Source organism: Myodes glareolus, chromosome 4 (assembly GCF_982192425.1).
Source record: "Myodes glareolus chromosome 4, mMyoGla1.1, whole genome shotgun sequence".
Taxonomy (NCBI): Eukaryota; Metazoa; Chordata; class Mammalia; order Rodentia; family Cricetidae; genus Myodes; species Myodes glareolus.
The window spans coordinates 4,865,779-4,884,554 of record NC_142029.1 but is presented as its reverse complement, the minus strand read 5'-3'; positions in this window follow the sequence as shown (position 1 = coordinate 4,884,554).

The following is an 18,776-nucleotide window of genomic DNA, read 5'->3' as shown; positions in this document are numbered from 1 at the left end:
CATGAGTGCCTGTTGCCCACAGTGGTCACAAGAGGTCACTGGACCCCCAGAAATGGAGTTACAGATGATTGTGAGCCACCGTGTCAATGCTGGGAATTGAATTGGGGTCCTCTGCAAGAGCAGCCAGTGCTCTTTAGCACTGACCTGAACTCATTTTTTACATGTAAAATTTACCTTGGTGTACAAAAGCAGGGCTTGAATTGTGTTTCATTAAGAGGGCCCAAAACAAAGGGTTAGAACTCCCCTCTGGATCAGGTCATTGTGGCCTTCAGTGTAGCCGTCGATTTTTCTGGATTCCAATGCAGTAGATTCCTGGGCTTCACTTGAGTTAGAGACTTGACGTTGTGACCCGTCAAACTTGAGCAGGTTAGTTTAGCATTTGTTACCTTAGTGGGTTCCCTTGGGTTCTCAGGTTGAGCCCAGACCGCTGCCCTGTGTACCATTCAGCCCCTGCTGAAGGAATGCGCAGCCTGGGAGGGCTCTGCTGTGGGAGGGATTTAATGCTTGGTCTTTCTCGATTTCCTGTGACATCTTCAAGCTCTGGTCTCCGGATTGAGACCGCTTGGCCAAAAGCCTCACTAAGTTACTAAGGTTAGGGCGAGGAGAGCCAGACCCTGAGCTGTGCTGCCGTTTCTGCACCTACACAGTCCTTCCAGGCCTTTGATGAGACCCCTGCGGGAGAGGCAGCCTGATCCTGAGGGGTTGGTTTCCTGCAGAGCTGTGCTCAGCTTGCAGCCTGAGGCTGGAATGCTCCTCTGTGTTGCCAAGTTCCCTGCGCCCCCTGCCTCGTCTCTGAGGGTACCCCTGAGCTCACTGCATTGGCCGCAGACTTCCTGTTGACAGCCTGTAATGGCGTGGAACCTGACCATTGAGCTCACCCCGTTTCTTGCAGACTTCCTGTTGGCAGTCTGTAACGACATGGAACCTGACATGTATCCCACCAACACTTCCCCAGCCTGTGCAGTTTTGAAGGCTATGAAGCCCTGAGGAGGTGAGGCCTAGCGGCTGGAAGTAAGGTTGGTAGAGGCAGGCTTTGAAGGTTATACTCCCTTTGGTTCTGGCCTTGTCTGCCACCACGTGAACACCCTCCACCTCTCGCTCCTGCCTCGGCAGACAGCCATTCCTGCCGCCTTGACTTCCAGGCCATGGTGGACTGAAATTCCTGCAGTCGTAAAGCTCAAAGAAGCCCTTCTTGAAGTTGCTTCCTTCTGTCAGGGATTTGTCAGTGACAGGCAGCACACGGCCCACGCTAGCCCTGAGCCCTGCTGACAGTGGTTCTCCTTCCTGCTCGGCCCTCAGCACTTCGCCTGTTTCTATCCTGTGAGTCTTTAAGCCCCCGAGACTCACTCTAATTTGTCCTGGTGGAGCTGATGGGGCTGGATTCACACAGGTGGATTTTCTGTATTCAGTCAAGTTACCAGAAAAGGCCAAACGGGGCTTTGCCCTTTGACCTGAACCCCATGTAACGGGTTTGGTTATGGTCACGGGCAATGTGGGGCTAGGGTTGCTCTGGCCCAAGTGTCCAGAGTACCTCTAGGGGTCAGTATGGCCTCGTCTCCACAAGGGTCAGCCTGTCTGGGCTGTGACAGCAGCTGCAGTGCCACCCAAAGCCCCACAGAATGTCTGACGTGCCGGCGGCAGCCCTGAGGCCTGTCAGGAGAGCGGAGCTTACCTCATCCAGCAGGCTTCATGCTTTACTCCACAGAAACCTAGTAATTCTGTCCCTCAACTGTGTGTTCAGACATGTCCGGCCTACAGAAATACAGAAGAGCGTGGTGACTGTCCCTTCGCCAGTGTTCCGTCGCAACGGCTCCTCTCCACCTGGAGCCATTGAAAATTGATTTGTTGTTCCTGCAAAAAGTACATTGAGGCATGAGAAGTCACTTTTTAATACTTGAACTTAATGTAGCCTAGGGTTAAGGACATTCTATTATATATTTGAACTATGTTATTGAATCTAAGAACATTACCAAAATTCCTGCCAGGTTTGGTGCATGTCCATAATCCCAGCAGTTAGGCAGGGGCACAGGGGTCATGTCAACCTGTCCCCTTAAGAAGATCCTGTTTGGAAGAAGGAAAGTTTATCAAGGATCTAGTAGTTCCTGTTAAAATTTGCCAAGTTATCCAAAATACCTTTTATACTTTTAAACATATAGGCTTTGGGCTGGAGAGATGGCTCAGAAGTTAAGAGCATTGCCTGCTCTTCCAAAAGTCTTGAGTTCATTTTCCAGCAACCACATGGTGGCTGACAACCATCTGTAATGAGGTCTGGTGCCCTCTTCTGGCCTGCAGACATACACACAGACAGAATATTGTATACATAATAAATAAATAAATACAAAAAAACCCAAAAAAACACATAGGCTTTGATTTGAAGTTCCATATTGTTGTATTTCATTAATCTAGATTAATTAATATCAATATGTGGGTCATGACCCCTTTGGGGCTCAAACCACCCTTTCACAGGGGCTCCTAAGACTATTGGAAAACAGATATTTATGTTACAGTTCATAACAGTAGCAGTTTTTTTGTTGTTGTTCTTTAAAACAGGGTTCCTTTGTAGACATTTGCTGTAGATCAGGCTGGCTTCAAACTCATAGAGACCCTACCTCTGCCACCCGAGTGCTGGGATTAAAGAAGGCATGTGCCACTGCCGTCCAGCTAACTGTAGCAAAATTAGTTATAAAGTAACAATGAAAATAATTTATGGTTGGGGTCACCATTGTAATGGTCTGTCCTGTGCCCTTTAAGAGAAAAGCCCTCCCCAACCCATTGAGGCAAGCAGATCTTTTTCTACTTCCAGCCTGAGCTCCTTCCTTTCCAGCTCTCTCCCGAAGAGGCAGCTTCTGCCTCTCTGCTCTTCTGCTTCTCCTCTTACCCACTTTCCCTTTCCCCTCCATAACCCACTAAATAAATACCCACTCTTTCTGCATGGTGCTTCTCTCCCCTGTGGTGTGATTGCCACGCGGCCTGGGACCCGCTGGGCCAGTGGGCCACTCGGGGAATGGCACCATTTTACTTTAACCATAGCAACCATAACATGAGGAACTCTATTAAAGGATCGCAGCATTAGAAAGGTTGAGAACCACTGCTCTAAAGCAGTTATCTGCTTGATTTATATATATGTGTGAGTACACACACACACACACACACACACACACACACACACACACACACACACACGACAGGCCAGGTGGTGGTGGCACACACCTTTAATCCTGGCACTTGGGAAGCAGAGGCAGGCAGATCTCTGAGTTCAAGGCCAGCTTGGTCTACAGAATGATTTCCAGGACAACCAGGACTGTTACACAGAGAAAAACCCGTCTTGAACCCTCCCCCCCCCAATAAACCAAAAAATCCTCCTAAAATTTGTGTGTATAGATACAGGTAGCTTTCTCGACAGCTCCCTTGAGATTTTGATTCAGGATATCTGTTATGAGGCTGGAATTTGCATTTTAAGAAATTACTTTATGTGTATGGATGTTTTGCTTGCATGTATATCTGTGTACCTTGTGCATACCTAGTGCCCAAAGAGGCCGAAGAGGGCAGGTCCCCTGCGACTGGTTGTGAGCCACCATGTGGGTGCTGGGACTTGAACTCAGATTCTTTGGAAGAGCAGTCAGTGCTCTTAATCACTGAGTCATCTCTCCAGCCACAACTTTCATTTTTTTTTAATTTAAGAAAATGTGTGTATGTACATGTGTGTGTGTGCACGTGCACGCACGAGTGTGAGGACGTGCATATTTCATACTGTGTGTGGAGAGCCGAGGATAACCCCAGGTATCAGTCTTCGCCTCTGCCTTGTTTGACGTGGGATGCCATTCACCACTGTGCACCAGGCTAGGTCGCTCATGAGCTTCGGGGGTTCTGGCTCTGCACCCATGTTTTACCTTAGTCTTGTGATTACAGACACGTGCTGCCGTGTCTGGCCTGCATGTGTTGCGGAGTTGGCACTTGGGTCTTCACACTTGTGGAATTGATGGCTTGCCCGGTGAGCCATTTCCCCAGCCCTGGAATCCTTAATTTAAAAAGAATGGTACGTGGAAACATCTTCCAAAGCGAAAATAATTTTCTCTGTTGAAGAGAACTTTGTCCTTTTCTGCCTTAGGTTATTGCATATTTTTCTGTGGGGGCATTACATGTGCGTATGTCCTGGTTTCCTTTTGATATTTCTCTTTGTATCAAAGGAACTGTTCAGCTTAATAAAATTGTTGTTCTGTGGTTTTGTTTAATAAGAAAGAGGATGGTGACTGTGACAATCAGCCAGGACTGGCTCCAGGCTGCCCCCTGTGCCCTCACCTTCCTGCAGAGACTGGCTGCGGCCTGAGGGTTCTTTCAGCTCGGAAATTCACAAAGACCCTGGGCAGCTGGCTTACACGCTCATGTGCTGGGCCCTTCACAGTAAAGCCCTGAGAATGTGCTGCACTGAGTCCAGGGCATGGCTGACCCCACACACGCTCTGGTTTCTCACTGTATGTTGGTTCGTGTGGACCCTTTCTTTCGGGTCTTTCAGCCGTCGCCTTGCGCTCACGTAAGTTTGTGCATCACAAACGGGGACCTTTTATTTTGTTGTTTGTTTTTTGATATTGGTTTTCCTTGTGTAGCCTTGGCGATGCTAGAACTCACTCTGTAGACCAGGCTGGCCTCAATCTCAGAGAAATCGGTCTGCCTCTGCCTCCCGAGTGCTAGGATTAAAGGCGTGCACCACCACTGCCTAACTACAAAGGGGAATCTTGTATTTGCCAACTGTTAAGATTTCCTTGTTACAGTTTCTGCCCGTCTCCGACAAGTTCGCATTCATGATGGTTCTGATTTATTTAGCCAACTGACATGTTAGCTGTGCCTCTCAGCTTTGACATTGCAGATTGAATAAACAGGCTTTCAGTGTGTTTGTTAAAAAAACAAAACAAAACACTGATGGAGACAGAAAAGGGAGATCCTGTTGGTACAGAATTCATTTTACATGGCATCCCCACATCGTATGTTCACCCATTTCATGTGATGCCGTGCTCTGTTAATTTCTGTTAAGTTCATGTTTGTTTCTTTAGAAAGGAAAGCAATGCCTGGGCCCTGCTGTTGTGCTAGAGTCCACACTTAGTGCAGCTTTCTGGGGTTCCCATGGGATCCTGCAAACAGCATTATCCGGCAAGTCAGGAAACCGAGTGGGTCCTGTTGAGGACCAGTGTTCCTATTCTCCAGTGGGGAACCCAGGAATGCTAGGGATAATCTAGGAACACTAGAGCAATGGGCTGTGAGACCGGAGTTGAGCATCGCTGACCCTGTAACTTGGTCCCTCAGTCACCATGCTTTAGGCTCTGCAGAGTCCCATCTCTGGCCTGAAGTGATGCTGTGTAGTGGACAGACGGGAGGAAGGTGGTTGAGTGTACCGAGCAGGGCCCTGTGAGTGGCTTCTGTAGGAAGCCGAGCTAAAGTTAGATCTTCCAGCTGTGTGCAGGTGTGAAACCCCACCCTCTCTCCTGCCCCCAGCCTGGATCTCAGAATGTGTCTGTCCTTGTCCCCCTCCAGGCTCCCTTCACACAAGATGAAATGTCCTGCCTCGGCCACTGTCTGATGCTTTCTATATAGATGGCCTCCAGGATGTAGGGGTGGGGGCAGTAGTGGACGATGCACTCTGGACACAGCTGACTCCTCTTTGACCATCAGGGCATAATGTTTTAGCTCCCTCCTGCTGTCCATAAAAGACCCCTGCCTTGACCACATGTGTGCGTCCCTTCCCCACTGTCAGCCACCTTGGAGAGAGCCTTAGACCCTTGCCAGCCATTGCTGACACGGGAAGGAGACCTGCCCTCGTCTGTGGACAGATGAACACTGGCTGTCCTGTCCCAGGTTCGTGGAGCCAGGACTGTGTGATGTCATTGTGCCCTTCTCGCTCTGTGAGTCTAAAATTCAACTGACACAGTAAATGTTTAGCTGTGTTTGAGATCCGATTTCAGGTTAGTTTCCCTGCCTGTTAGGTAAGGAGATGGCTTAGACAGCCTCAAGGGAACCTCCCAACCTGGTCTCTTTAGCTGCACAGGGCAGAGCCTTCTTGGGGAAAGGCCGTCTGTAGGGGTGGTTGGCAGAGGAGGCACAGTGGTGCAGGTGGAGGCTGCAGGGGCCGAGTGGCTGAAGGCCTCTGAGGAGGTGTGAATGAGGGAGGCAGAGCAGGGCTGGTGTGGACAGCCCTGTCCCGGCCTTATCTCCTGTCCAAGACACCCTCTCCACACCCCAGCCCTGATAAGCAGGTGTGAGCCATGGCTGCCTTGTGACAGGCCCTTCAGCAGGGAGGGTGGTGGCGGGGGTCCTCTCCACTTCTGCATCTTTCTTCCCTTGCTCTTGTTTCCCTGCAGGACTAGGCAGGCCCAACGAAATGGCATCATTCCTGACCCTCAGCCTTGACTCTAAGACGTCTTTTTCTGCTGCCTGAGGTTCAGCGAGAAATATGTCTGCCCCTGATTGTTGGCAAAGTGCTGGGGGGGTGTCATCCCATCCCCCACCCCAGGGACTGTTTCTGCAGTGACCCCTGTTGCTGGGCTTGGCACGTTCAGCATTTCTTATCGCCTCAATGACCGGTCCTCTTGTCTCCTCAGTCAGCTGCCAGCCAACTCCCAGCCACTCTGTCTGGGTCCACATTTTCCTCTAAGGCCCTAGCCATTGCTCAGAAAGCCATTAACCAAGCCCAGGGAGCTGGCTCAGCATGTATTAAACCTGACAACCTCAGTTTAGCCCCCAGGATCCATATAGTAGAAGGGAAGAATCAACCCTCATAAGTTGTCCTCTGAACTCCACTTGTGCCATGACACGTACACACGTGCGTGCGTGCACACGCGCACACATACACACACGTATACACACACGCGTGCGTGCACACACACACACACACACACTATGAAAAAGATCAAGGCCCTTTCTTTGTTGGTAGGTTCATGAGAATGAGCTGGGTAGAGAAGTCTTGTAGAAAGAAACAAGTTTGGAGTTCTAGAGATGACGCCGAACCAAAGCCACAGGAAACCCTCAGGACGCAGGGTCTCTCCAGCTCCCCGCCCCCTATTCTCTAAACCCTCAAAGCTTAGACTCTAAGCTGAGTGTTCACCTTCTGAAAGCCCCAGGTCTGAAGATTGTCTTGATCTTTCATACTGCAAGCATTCTGTAGCAAACATCTGTGTGCTGTGTGCATGTGTGTGTGCACTCGTGCATGGGTGTCTATGTGCACATGTGAGAGACTCATGCATGAGTGTCCATGTGTGTCTGTGTGTTCATGTTCATGTCCATGTGTGTGTGTGTGTATGAGAGAGAGAGACTTGTGCATGGATGTCCATATGTGTCCATGTATGTGTGCGTGTGTGAGAGAGAGACGCATGAGTGTCCATGTGTGTCTGTGTGTCCATGTTCATGTCCATGTGTGTGTGTGTGTGTGTGTGTGTGTATGAGAGAGAGAGAGAGAGACTTGTGCATGGATGTCCATATGTGTCCGTGTATGTGTGCGTGTGTGAGAGAGAGACTCATGCATGAGTGTCCATGTGTGTCTGTGTGTCCATATCTGTGTGTGTGTGTGTGTGTGTGTGTGAGAGAGAGAGAGAGAGAGAAGGGAAGAGAGAGATTTGTGTATGGATGTCCATATGTGTCCGTGTCTGTGAGAGAGAGAGACTCATGCATGAGTGTCCATGTGTGTCTGTGTGTCCATGTCTGTGTGTGTGTGTGTGTGTGTGTGTGAGAGAGAGAGAGAGAGAGAGAGAGAGAGAGAGAGAGAGAGAGAGGGAGGGAGGGAGGGAGGGAGGGAGGGAGGGAGGGAGGGAGGGAGACGGAGGGAGGAAGAGGGGGAGAAGAGAACATGAGAATGAGAGAACATGAGAATGAGATCTGCTCTGTGTGTGGCTCCATGCTCAGCTTTCTGCATGGCTCAGGACACAGTGCAGTGGACTGGCCAAGAGCACAGACTCAAGCCAGACAGGCTGACATGGTGTCCCTTCCTAGCTTTGTCATTTCAGCAGATAGGGAAGCTCAGGCAAGTAGCTTAATCACTGTGTGCCCTGTGCCCCTGTGTAAGCTGAAGCACCTGATTTTAATGGAGGTGGTGCTGTGTAAGACCACGTGAACACCAGGTGAACGCAAACAGCCCTCATAGCACACCCCATGTGACCGTGGGCTACTAATAGTTTAATACATTTTATTTTAATGTCATGTGCCTTTTATGTCAGCCATCATTGTCTGTGTTTTACTTGCTTAGATTATCATTTTGTGTTCATGTATGTACATAACCTCTATATTACACATCTATGAAACAACATGTAATATGATGACATACACATTTTTTTCCCTGAATTATTTAAGAATAAGTTGAAGATAATGGTTTCTGTCATCCTCTAGATTTCTCATTATCTGTTGGTAAAGGTGTACTCTTGCAAAGCCACAGTTGCCCAAATGAGGAATTCTGGCACTGTTGCAACACTGTCATCTAGCCCATGGTCCCTGTTCACACCTCATCAGTCAACTGTGTCTTTTCTCCGTGACGTCTGTTATTTACTGTCCCCGAGTCACCCATTGCATGTAATCGTCATGGACGTCCAGTCTCCTCTAGTCTGTGGGAGGTCATCACCCATTCTTCGTATGTCTTGCCCTTGATGTTCTGAGCAGCTCAGAACAGCACTTCGGTAGAGTGCTGCTGCGCAGGTTCTGGAGGTCTCAGGCTGTGCATTGTGGGTAAGATTATTGCAGAGGTTACTCTGGGTGTTTCTGATGTCAGGCAGCACGTGGTGTCCTTTTCCACGCATTGGAAATTCTGCCGTTGGTTGCTTAGTTTCAGTGGCATCTGCCAGGTCCTCTCTCTACGGTTCCTTCTCCTTAGCACTTAATTATGGGGAGCTGTGTTGATATTCCATTCTTTACCAACTTCCCCCGCCATTTCCACGCCTATGAAATTCCTACTTGGCCCATCCGAGCTGCTCCTGTGTCCTAATGTCTCCATCAGTCTCTCGGTACTTTATGTTCTGGCATAACACAATGTTCCAGGCACGCTTGGTGTCTTCTCTGCCTTCACCCGAACTAACCATTTTACTGAGGAGTTCTAGTTCTTTTTAGTGGACAGTACTGGAAACCAAGATTTAGGTGTTGACATGCTGGTCGACACTGGTGTGTCCCTGCTTCTGGCTGATGTCTCTATGTCTGTTCGTTAGCACGCAGTGATGGGCGGGGACTAAGAAACTGTGGCTTAGGAGAGGAAGGCAAAGGAATGAGATGACCATGTGAGGTCCTCCCGTCCTCCCCATTCCCTTCCCTCTTCTGTCTTCATCATGACTCATCTCCCCTTTCTTCATCAAACATTCCCTTGGGCATTCCAGTTGTGGACCCCTCTGAAGCATTTTCCCCGGCTGCATGTGTGCTATCAGAAGCAGACAACTATGTGACCTTTCTGCGTGAAGAGCCAAAGGCAAAGATAATTCCTGAGAAAGTTTGTGCTCAGGATAATCTGGTGACAAGGTGGCTGGGAAGACACATTTGGAAGGTTTCCACCTGGAAGTGTTCCTTTCTTCTGCATGGAAGTATTCAGACCCAAGCCCATGTGGAGGTTCCGAGAAGCAGCCAGGAGAGTGTCCACACTGGCACTGCTCCCCTACCCACAGGTAGCAGGGACAGCGGAGAACGAAGGCCACTAGAAGGGTTTCCTTGTTATCTAACTGTGGGATAGGTGGGTAGCTGTGATTTCATCCCTGGTTGACTTTTTTGAGCTTGGACTCAGAGTTTCCTCTCCTTGAAGTCCCTGGCGTGCTAAGCCATGGTCCCTGGAACAAGTGGACAAGGATCCAGGAGGCTCTGGGAGGAAGGCTGTCTTCTGGGATTGCAGTGAGGAAAACTGGTGAGACAGCCAGGCATCCACAGCAGATACTCTGAACCAGGAGTCTCGCGTGGTGATGGAGGTCAGCAAGGGCCCAGCCTTGTTTCCCACAGGGCTCATGTTGAATCTAGGGCTCCCCAGTGTTCAGGTTGGACTTCGTGTGCCTACTGTAGCAGTTCACAGGAATCCTAGGGATGATGTGAAGGGGGGCTCCCGGGCTCTTGCTGCCTGTCTTCTGCTGTGAGGTCTGTGCTGGACCCAAAGGGAGATAGATGGTAGTACTGGTTAGACCTCACCCCCCAGTGTGTGCGTGTGTGAGGGTGTGTGCGCGTGTGCGCATGTGCATGCCTGCATGTGTGTGGGTCACAGGTGTCAAAGGACCTGTGCAGCAGTCTCTGCTTTTCCACCACGAGGGTTTTAGAGATTGCACTTCAGGTCCTCAGGCTTAAGAGCGGGCACCTTTACCAGCCGAGTCAGCTTGCCGGCCCACGTTTTCTGAATTTTAAGACATGGGCTGTGACTGTGTATGTCAGGCTAGTTTCAAAACCACTGTGTCGTCAGGCTGGCATTGGATCTGTGGTCCTCCCGTGTCAACTTCCCAGGTGCTGGTAGGGCATGGCGGTACCATGCCCATCTTGTGTGCCCTCTTTATTGGCTAACAGAAGACGTTTGCACCTTTATGCGGTGTGATGAGGGGGTGGTTAAAGCAACTCATGTCCCCTGTCACCAGGGCTGCACCTGTGCCGCCCCCCACAGGGAGCACCTGCTGTGAGAGGCAGGGTCAGACAGAAGAGACATCAAACCAGTTCGTAGACGCAGTGCATCCCCAGTGGCTCACCAATTGCTCTTGCAGTCTCAAGGGGGCAGCTGGGGTAGGAGGGTCTGCCAAGGAGGTAGTGAGGAGGTCACTGTCCTAGACCTAACCCCCATTGTCTCTCCCTGTAGAGGCCGCTGGCTCCTTTTCATCCACCATTCTCCTTGTCTTGCATGATTCCTTTCATAGAACCGAGGGTAGGTCTTGCCGAAGGTCAGTCAGGCCTCACGAGCAGCCACGCCCCTCACTCCCATAAATGAAAGGATATACAGGAGTGAACCTCTTCTTCAACAGCTCCATATGCCTCAAGTCATCCCCAGGCTCCTCGCCTGGACCTCTCCAGCCGGCACCACCTCCTATTTGCTGGTTCCACCCACGTGGGCCATGCTGTCCTTCTGGAATGGGTCATGTCTCCTCCACCTCAGAATCTCACACTCACTCTCCCGTCTGCCTGGAAATGCCTCTTTAGGTCAGTTCCAACACGACACATCATCCCTACTCTGTCCCTAAATATTGTATTAGTTACTGTTCTCCTCGTGACCAAATACCTGACAAGAAATGGCGTGCGGAATTGGGGAGAGCTTACTTTTGAAGGTGCAGTCCCTCGTGCTGGAGAAGACAACGAGATAAGAATAGCCCTGGGCAGATCAGGAAGCAGAGAAGGGAACGTTTGGCTCAGCGTTTTCTCTTTTTCTTTTGTTCAGTCTGGGACCCCAGCCGATAGGATGTGCTGATACAGTCAGGTGTTCCCTACCTCAGTTAATCTTCTCTGGAAAGGCCCTCACAGTCACAGCCAAATTGTATCTTAGCCATGCCCAGAGTGTTCATTACCGTTTGTTCCTTGGACGCCCTCTGTGACAGCAGCTTCAAGCTGCTGGGCGGTTGGTTACTCCCTGACCCGACTGAGCTACGTATGGGCAAAAGCAAGCCTGACTTTGCTCGTTGTTGTAAGATGCTCCAAACATATTTGCTCCGTGAAGAATGGGCAGATGCCTCAGTTTCCTCAGCAAGTTCCGTGTTTCAGATTTTATTTAGTGACAGGAGGGAGAGGACCCCTCTGGCTCTGGAGCCTCCTGCCAGCCATGGGGTGGTTACTAACGTCTTTCCGGACAGTCGGGCCTCAGCTCCACTGCCCAGCACATTCCCACCCTTCCTTCACCTGTCATGGTCTCTGTAGGCCTGGGAAGGCAGGCAGGGGGCGATGCGTGGCCTGGCGACCCTGCCCTGCCTGATCTCTAGCTGGGAAGGACTTGTGTTTTAGGTCCTCCGAGGCCAGAGCCCAGAGGCAGTGGGTCTTGAGGGTGGCACTCAGGAGATCGCTGGGGAAGAACAGGGTGTGGGGGTGCCAGGGTGCCGAGAGAGTCCTGATGGGGAGCTGTGGCTGAGCAGGCTGAACAGGGCTGCTCACGGTCAAGGAGGTGACGATGAGCGTGGAGAGCATGTTTAGTGGAGACGAAGGACTGGGAGGGGGAGGCAGAGGTTGATCTCTCCCCGGCCTAGCCCCGTCCCTCGCCCTTCGTCTTCCTCACCCTTCTGTACCTCGGCCTGTGGGTGCCTCTGCTCCTCTTTAGTTTGATTGTCTGGAGCTTCGGACGCCCCAGCCTTAGAATGCCTTCCTTCTACAGGCTTCCCACTGCACCCAGCACCCCATCTCCACTCCTCCCTCTCCGGCGACCCGGGCTCTGCTAAGCTGCATGTCCTCTCGTCACCTCGCCTCCATGTCTGCGGCACCTGGCACCAGCCCCAGTTCTGCCTGTGTTGGTTTCCTACGCAGCTGCCCTTCTTCCCACCCCACTGCCCCGAAGGGAGGAGGCCCAGCCCAGAGAGACACTTAAATTGGGGTTCAGGTTTCCTGTAGAGGTCACATGGGCCCCCACAGAGCAGGGGGTTGACTAGGGGAAAGACATACGCGGTGGACTGGCAAGCGTGTGGAGCCTACAGGGTTGGAGGTCAGACCTTGAAAGGCCATTTCACTTCCCCCAATGCCTTCTCCTCCCCCATTACTCATGGAGGATCTGAGCCCTGGGCCCTTTGGGGATCAGGTGATGAGGTCAATTTCTTGCTGCTTTGAGAGCATAGCTCTAGTCCTCCCTGTTGGCATGACTGTTGGGGGTGGCCCTGGGCCATGGAAGGGACCTGCTGGGCATGCCACTAAACAATAATCTGGAACTCACTGGGTGGGTGGCACTGGTTTGGAGGCTCTGCTTGAATAACTCTCTACCCTCTGTCCAGGAGACAACCATTTTAGCAAGGAAGAGCCACCCGGGAGTTAGCCGTGATCATCACCATACTGGACGTTCACAAGGTGCTTACACTATCTGGGGATTGCGGTGCTTTCCTTCCGCGTGTGAGCATACAGAGTCACACACACCCCGTTTCACAGACGAGGAGGTAGAGACAGATCATACAGCAAGCCCCAGCACAGCCACAGAACGCTGTCTCACTTGGGGAGGCTGTTACTTCCAAATGATGCTGAAAGTGTTTGTGTCTCTGTAGAAAGTTCCCGAACAGTGGCAGGGTTTCACCAAAGATAGAACAGCCAATCACTGCATGAAAAAAAGCTCAGTCATTAGCACCGAGGAAATTAAAATTCAAAACGCTGAGATAGAAAACAAAAACCATGCTGGGCGGTGGTGGCATACACCTTTAGTCACAGCACTCTGGAGGCAGAGGTAGGTGGACCTCTGTGAGTTCAAGGCCAAGCTGGTCTACAAAGTAAGTTCCAGGAAGCCAGGGCTGTTACACAGAGGATCCCTGTCTTGAAAACGAAAAAAAAAAAAAAAAAACCAACAAAGACACAACCTGGAGTGTGAAGGCTAGTGGGGTGGTTTGGTGGTAGAGGCGCTTGCCTCCAACCTGGTGATGTGAGTTTAACTGACTCCTACAAGTTGTTCTCTGACCTCCAGATATCCAGCTAAACACACACACACACACACACACACACACTAAATAAAGGCAGAAATGTTTAAAAAAGGGTGAATTTTATTGTATGTAAATTATACCTCTAAAGAAATCTAATTTGAAAACAGTGGGCTGTAGAAAGGTAGAGACAGGATGGTCACTGTGTTACATTGTCATTACAAGAATGGAGTCTATAAAATGACTGGGAGATAGAAGTAGATGAGCCTGAGCCCCTCGGAAAGCATTCTGGGCAGAGGATCAGCCAGTGCGGAGGCCTGAGCCAGGGGCGCTTGGACGCCAGCAAGAGAGATGTATGGCTGAGCGCAATAGGAAGCCCAGTAAGGGCCGAGCAGGAGGTGGGGAGCCATGCCTGCCATGCAGGACCACACTAGAGAGTTCCAGTGAGCATGGGTATGGGCAGAGAAGGCTGTGTTAGCTGGTCCCCTGCTGACAGACATGCTAACAACCAGGAACAAGAGCCTGTCAGGAGGCCACAGGGAGAATGGAGAGCACCGTGGCAGCAGCGGAGGCGTTGAGAACCTCCTGGACTTGGGATGTGCTCTGAAGGCAGAGCCAACAGGATTTCCTGCCGGATTGGATGTGGGGTGTGAGGGAAAGAGAGGAGGTACGGATGACATCAAAGTTTTTGGCCTAGGAAGCTGGAAATTCAGCTGGGCATCCCCGTGGTGGACACTCAGTGGTTTTAACTGTCTCCTGGGGCTGACCTGTGGGTGAAGTCAAGGCAGATGGAGGCTCAGGTCAGCTCCCTCCTGGCTCTGTCCCTGGGATGGGCTGTGCACCCTGGTTATCCCATTACACTTCATTTATGGCCTTATTGGCTTTGTCATTTCTTTGTCTCCTGTCTGGGGTGAAGGCTATAAATGTGATGGATTGGTTCAGGATGCAGGAGGCCCAATTATCCTTGCTAAACTGGCCTCCTCTCAGGTAAGCCCTCGTTGCTTCTACCGCCCTGCAGTGTAGACGAGGGCTGGCTCTGACTGTCCAAAAGAGGGGTCTTCCCCTGACAGGGCGAGTAGTGGACAGATGATTTCCAAGCAGAGATGGTCTTAAAGGCAGATCCTGGAGGCAAGCCTAGCCCTGTTTTGCTCACACCTACATTACACTATGCCCCACATACTGGTAGCTGGGCACAGGTTGGGACAGACAGGAGAACAGGCCATACTGCTGGTCAGTCAGCCCACATCCGGGCTTCTGCAGGGACATCACACGCTTCTCAGGCATCCGAGCCAGCCTGTCTCTCCACAAAGGCTGCGGTGGTGGGTCATTTCTTGTCAGCAGCAGGTGCCTGGCAGCTGCCCAGGATGCCAGCCCTGTGAGCTGGCATGGGAGGAAGTGCTTGTTAGACTGACCATTGCTCGCACTGGGCTCAGGCTGGCTCAGCTCTCACCGCTGTTGCTCAAGGTGGCTTGGGTTACCCACGAAGACTGATGCTGGCTGCTTGGCCTTAAGGTCCCTGTAAGACACCCTGCACCTCAGAGAACTGGGCAGCTGTCACCCTTTGTCAGTTCTGACAAAGTCCCTGGCCTCTTTGCTGTCCTCCATCCCTGGGAAAATGCAGAGGCTTGTGGCCTAAGAGGGTTTGGGATGGGAAGCCTGAGATTCATTTCTGACATTTTAGGTATAGGTGAATCCCTGCAGGTGGAGGTCCCACGTAGGCCTGTATCTGGCTTTCTTCCAGAAAAACGCAGAGCGGAGGTTAGTACTGCTGGGGCGGGGTTAGCTGGAGACCTCGGGAGCAGGCAGGGCTCAAATGGAGTGGGCCAGGTGAAACCACACAGTAGGTTATGATTGACCAATCTGCTGAGTCTGCAATATCCTCATGCCTCATTTGTGCTAGGTGCCAGGACTAGGGCTGGAGTCAGGGCTGAGCAAACAGCCTGGCCTGGCCTGGCTGTAGCCTTTAGTCTGGTTGAGACAGGATGTGTGCTCAGAACACTGGGGGCAGGGCACAGGGCGCTGTGGCAGCACGCGTCCTGAAAGAAGCCAGGGTTGGGAGGCACTGGGGGGTTCCCCCGAGTCCATTAAAGATCTCTGTCACACCCTTGCCCTGACCTTGGTCACCTCCCTCATTGTGGCCTCCGCCTCTAGGAGGGCCCACACATATTTCTCCCTGCCCCTCCCCACCTCCTGGACACTGAGTCTAGTGGCTGTCAGGGCTGATGGTGGAGGGTTGATGGCATGGAGCAGGGCAGCTGCCAACGCTGTGGCCCTGGGGCGAGAGCTGACGTCTGTCCAGGAGCATCTCTGTCCCTGCCAAGGGCTGAGATTCTCGGCTGCATGCCTTTCCCCTTGACACAGGAGCTGGCATCTGCCACTCACAGACCCCAGCCTCACCCCCATTTGGCCTGGTGACAGCTGGAACATTTCAGTAGGCACAGGCCTCCTCTCGCTGCCTCGAGCCCGGTCCCAACCACAACAACACTCTCCAAGACAGGTGAAGGCGTACCTCAGGGAGCTGGGGAAGGCCCCACATAGAAGAGATTAAGAACCCCAGACTCGGATGGGTGGTGGTGGTACATGCCTCATGCCTTCAACCCCAGCACTCGGGAGGCAGAGGCAGGCAAATCCCTGTGAGTTCGAGGTCAGCCTAGTCTACAAGAGTTAGTTCCAAGACCACTAGGACTGTTACACAGGGAAACCCTGTCTTGAAAAACAAACAAACAAACAAACAGAATCCGTCTCTACAACCTGACTTCAAGAACAGTGAGAGGCCAGTCTAGCCTGAGGTACCGGGTAGTTGGTATCCCTGGAGTGTGGGAGAGAGAAGGCCTGTACAGCCCTGTGGTGGGGCAGCAGCCTCAGACTTCTTTGTCTTCTCCTGAACTCTATGATCGATGCCGTCCTTCCACGCCCAGCCTCTGAGGGAGGGCTCCAGGACTCAGGGGTGAGGAAAAAGAACATGAACCCACTCCTGGTGTTTCTCTCCATTCTTTTTCAGGGCATATGTCTGTGAATCACATGCGTGCCTGGCGCCACAGAGCTCAGAAGGAGGCGTAAATCCCCTGGAACTAGACTGCAATTACAGATAGTTGTGAGCGACCATGTGGGTTCTGGGGATCAAACCCAGGTCCTTGGGAAGAACAGTCATGGCTTCTAACCACACAGCCACCTCCACAGTCCCTTTGGTATTTCTTTTAAATTCTGTCTTGTGGAAATTTTCCTGAGACATTTATTTGCCGTCCCCTGGCAGGGACCACACAGACACAGCCCTGAACTTCATACACATGTGTGACGGGCTCCACTAAGTCACATGTCCCTACCACACAGGATGCCATGGGGCTTTGGGTTCTGATGCGGATTAAAAGGCCGGTTGTGGCCTACTGGCCTAGGACGTGGACTGCCCTTTGAAAGCCCCTGGTTGGTTGGAGGGAAGCCAATGGAGGTGACCAAGGGTGACCAGCAGTGCCAGGATGGCAGATTATCATCTTTCACATGGGGATCACTTATAAGGGAATGTCACTCAGACCCTTAGTCTTGTCGAGGGTGAACAAGAGTCTGAGAAAGCCGGGCTGAGGGTTTCTGTGAGCAGGCTCCTGTGGAGAAACTTATTAGTGTTCTGTGTCTAGAGCCCTGGGCCTTCTCTTGCGGAAGGGCCTGGGCGACAGGTGTGTGCTCCCTCCTAAACCCAGGCTTTCCGAAGGGGGCTTCTGGAGGCTTCTTGGGGAACTGTGATGTGTTGGACACGGAGGAAAGGGCCTTCCCACGGGTACCGAAGGACGCAGATCACCAGGGATCCCGACCAAAGAGCAGCTCATGGGAAACGGCAGGAAAAGGCACAGCCTGGTCCTCCTCACAGCCCACAAAAGTGTCCCTAACCGTACACCTAGCCTGGAGAAGGCACCCAGCCACTCTGCCCCTAGCACTGGGCATGCTCACGCCAGACTGAGACCCCAAGAAAAGTGATGATAGTCTACTGTTCTGTTTCCCAGGCAGAAATGCCACAGGCTCTGCTTGTTCTCACCCAGGCCCAGGGAGGGGCTTCCCACTGAGTGAGACAGCGAGCTGCAGCGAGGGCCAGTGAGACCGGCTTCTGGTCCATTGGGGGTCCTGTCTGCCCACTACTCTGGAAGCGTCTATAGAGAGGGAGCTGGGCGAGAAAGCTTCAGGATGAGGGCCTGTGATGGGTGGGTAGCTGGGGCATGTCAGGGAAGGCTCCCAAAGAACACTCCTGACCCTGAGAAGAGCGAGGGCTGTTCTGGGTAGAGGGAGCAGCAGCTGGTGAGGCAGGAAGGAAGAGCCTGGAGCCTTGAGGGCTGGAGAGATGTGGTTACAGAGGTCAGCGGGGCCAGAGCCCTTGATCCAGAGGTAACAGAAGCCATGGAGCAACTTTATTCAGGGTTAGTTATCTTGGACTGAAATATCACCCTGGTCACTGAGGGAAGAATGTGGAGTGGATGAAGTTAGCCAAGGAATTGCTTGGTGGTCTCCAAGAGGCAAGACAGACTCTATAACCTAATAAGGAAGACAAGTGAGAACTGAACAGTGGAATTTTGGAGCCACTGAAGAGATGGGGCCCCCAAGGCTTGGACGAGGTGTGTTGGTGTCAGCATGGGCACTAAAGGTGGCATTAATGGACCTGGGGTGAGGCAAGGAAGTTGAGTTCAGCAGTAGATAGCTCTGGCTGGAAGGTCTAGAACAGAGTAGGCTGCTGAACACACCGGGCTGGGGCTTAGTACAGAGGTCCTGGCTTTCAGAGCCACATGGTCCACTCTTTCTGGGAGGGCACGGGGATGGGAAAGCACAGCCGAGAGCCCGGAGGAGGCAGGGCAACAAAAGAGAAAGCAAACCCAGTCCAGCAACCCAAGGGTCCGGTTATAAAGTCCCGAGAGCCACTAACAGCACAGAGATAGCAGGTGTGAGGCTGCGGGAGGACCGAGGGCAGGCTTGTCGGACACATGCACGGCTCTACACGATGGAGCGGTCTGGACGTGGACAGCCGAGGGCTGGTGAGATGTTGACTGTCACTGAACTGCACAGTTAGTTAAGGAGGTGAGTTTAACGCTGTGTGCATCTTACCACTGTTAATATGTTCTGAAAGAGAAGCAGGCCAAAGACTGACTAGCATGGTTTCCAGGTAGGGAAGGGAAGCACTTCCTTGGGCGGCCTGCTGCACAGAGCTAAGGGTTTGCTGATGAGGACAGAGAACATGCTGGGTCTAGTCACAAGGAGGTCCTGCAGGCTGGCAAAACACATGGGCATGTGGAGAGT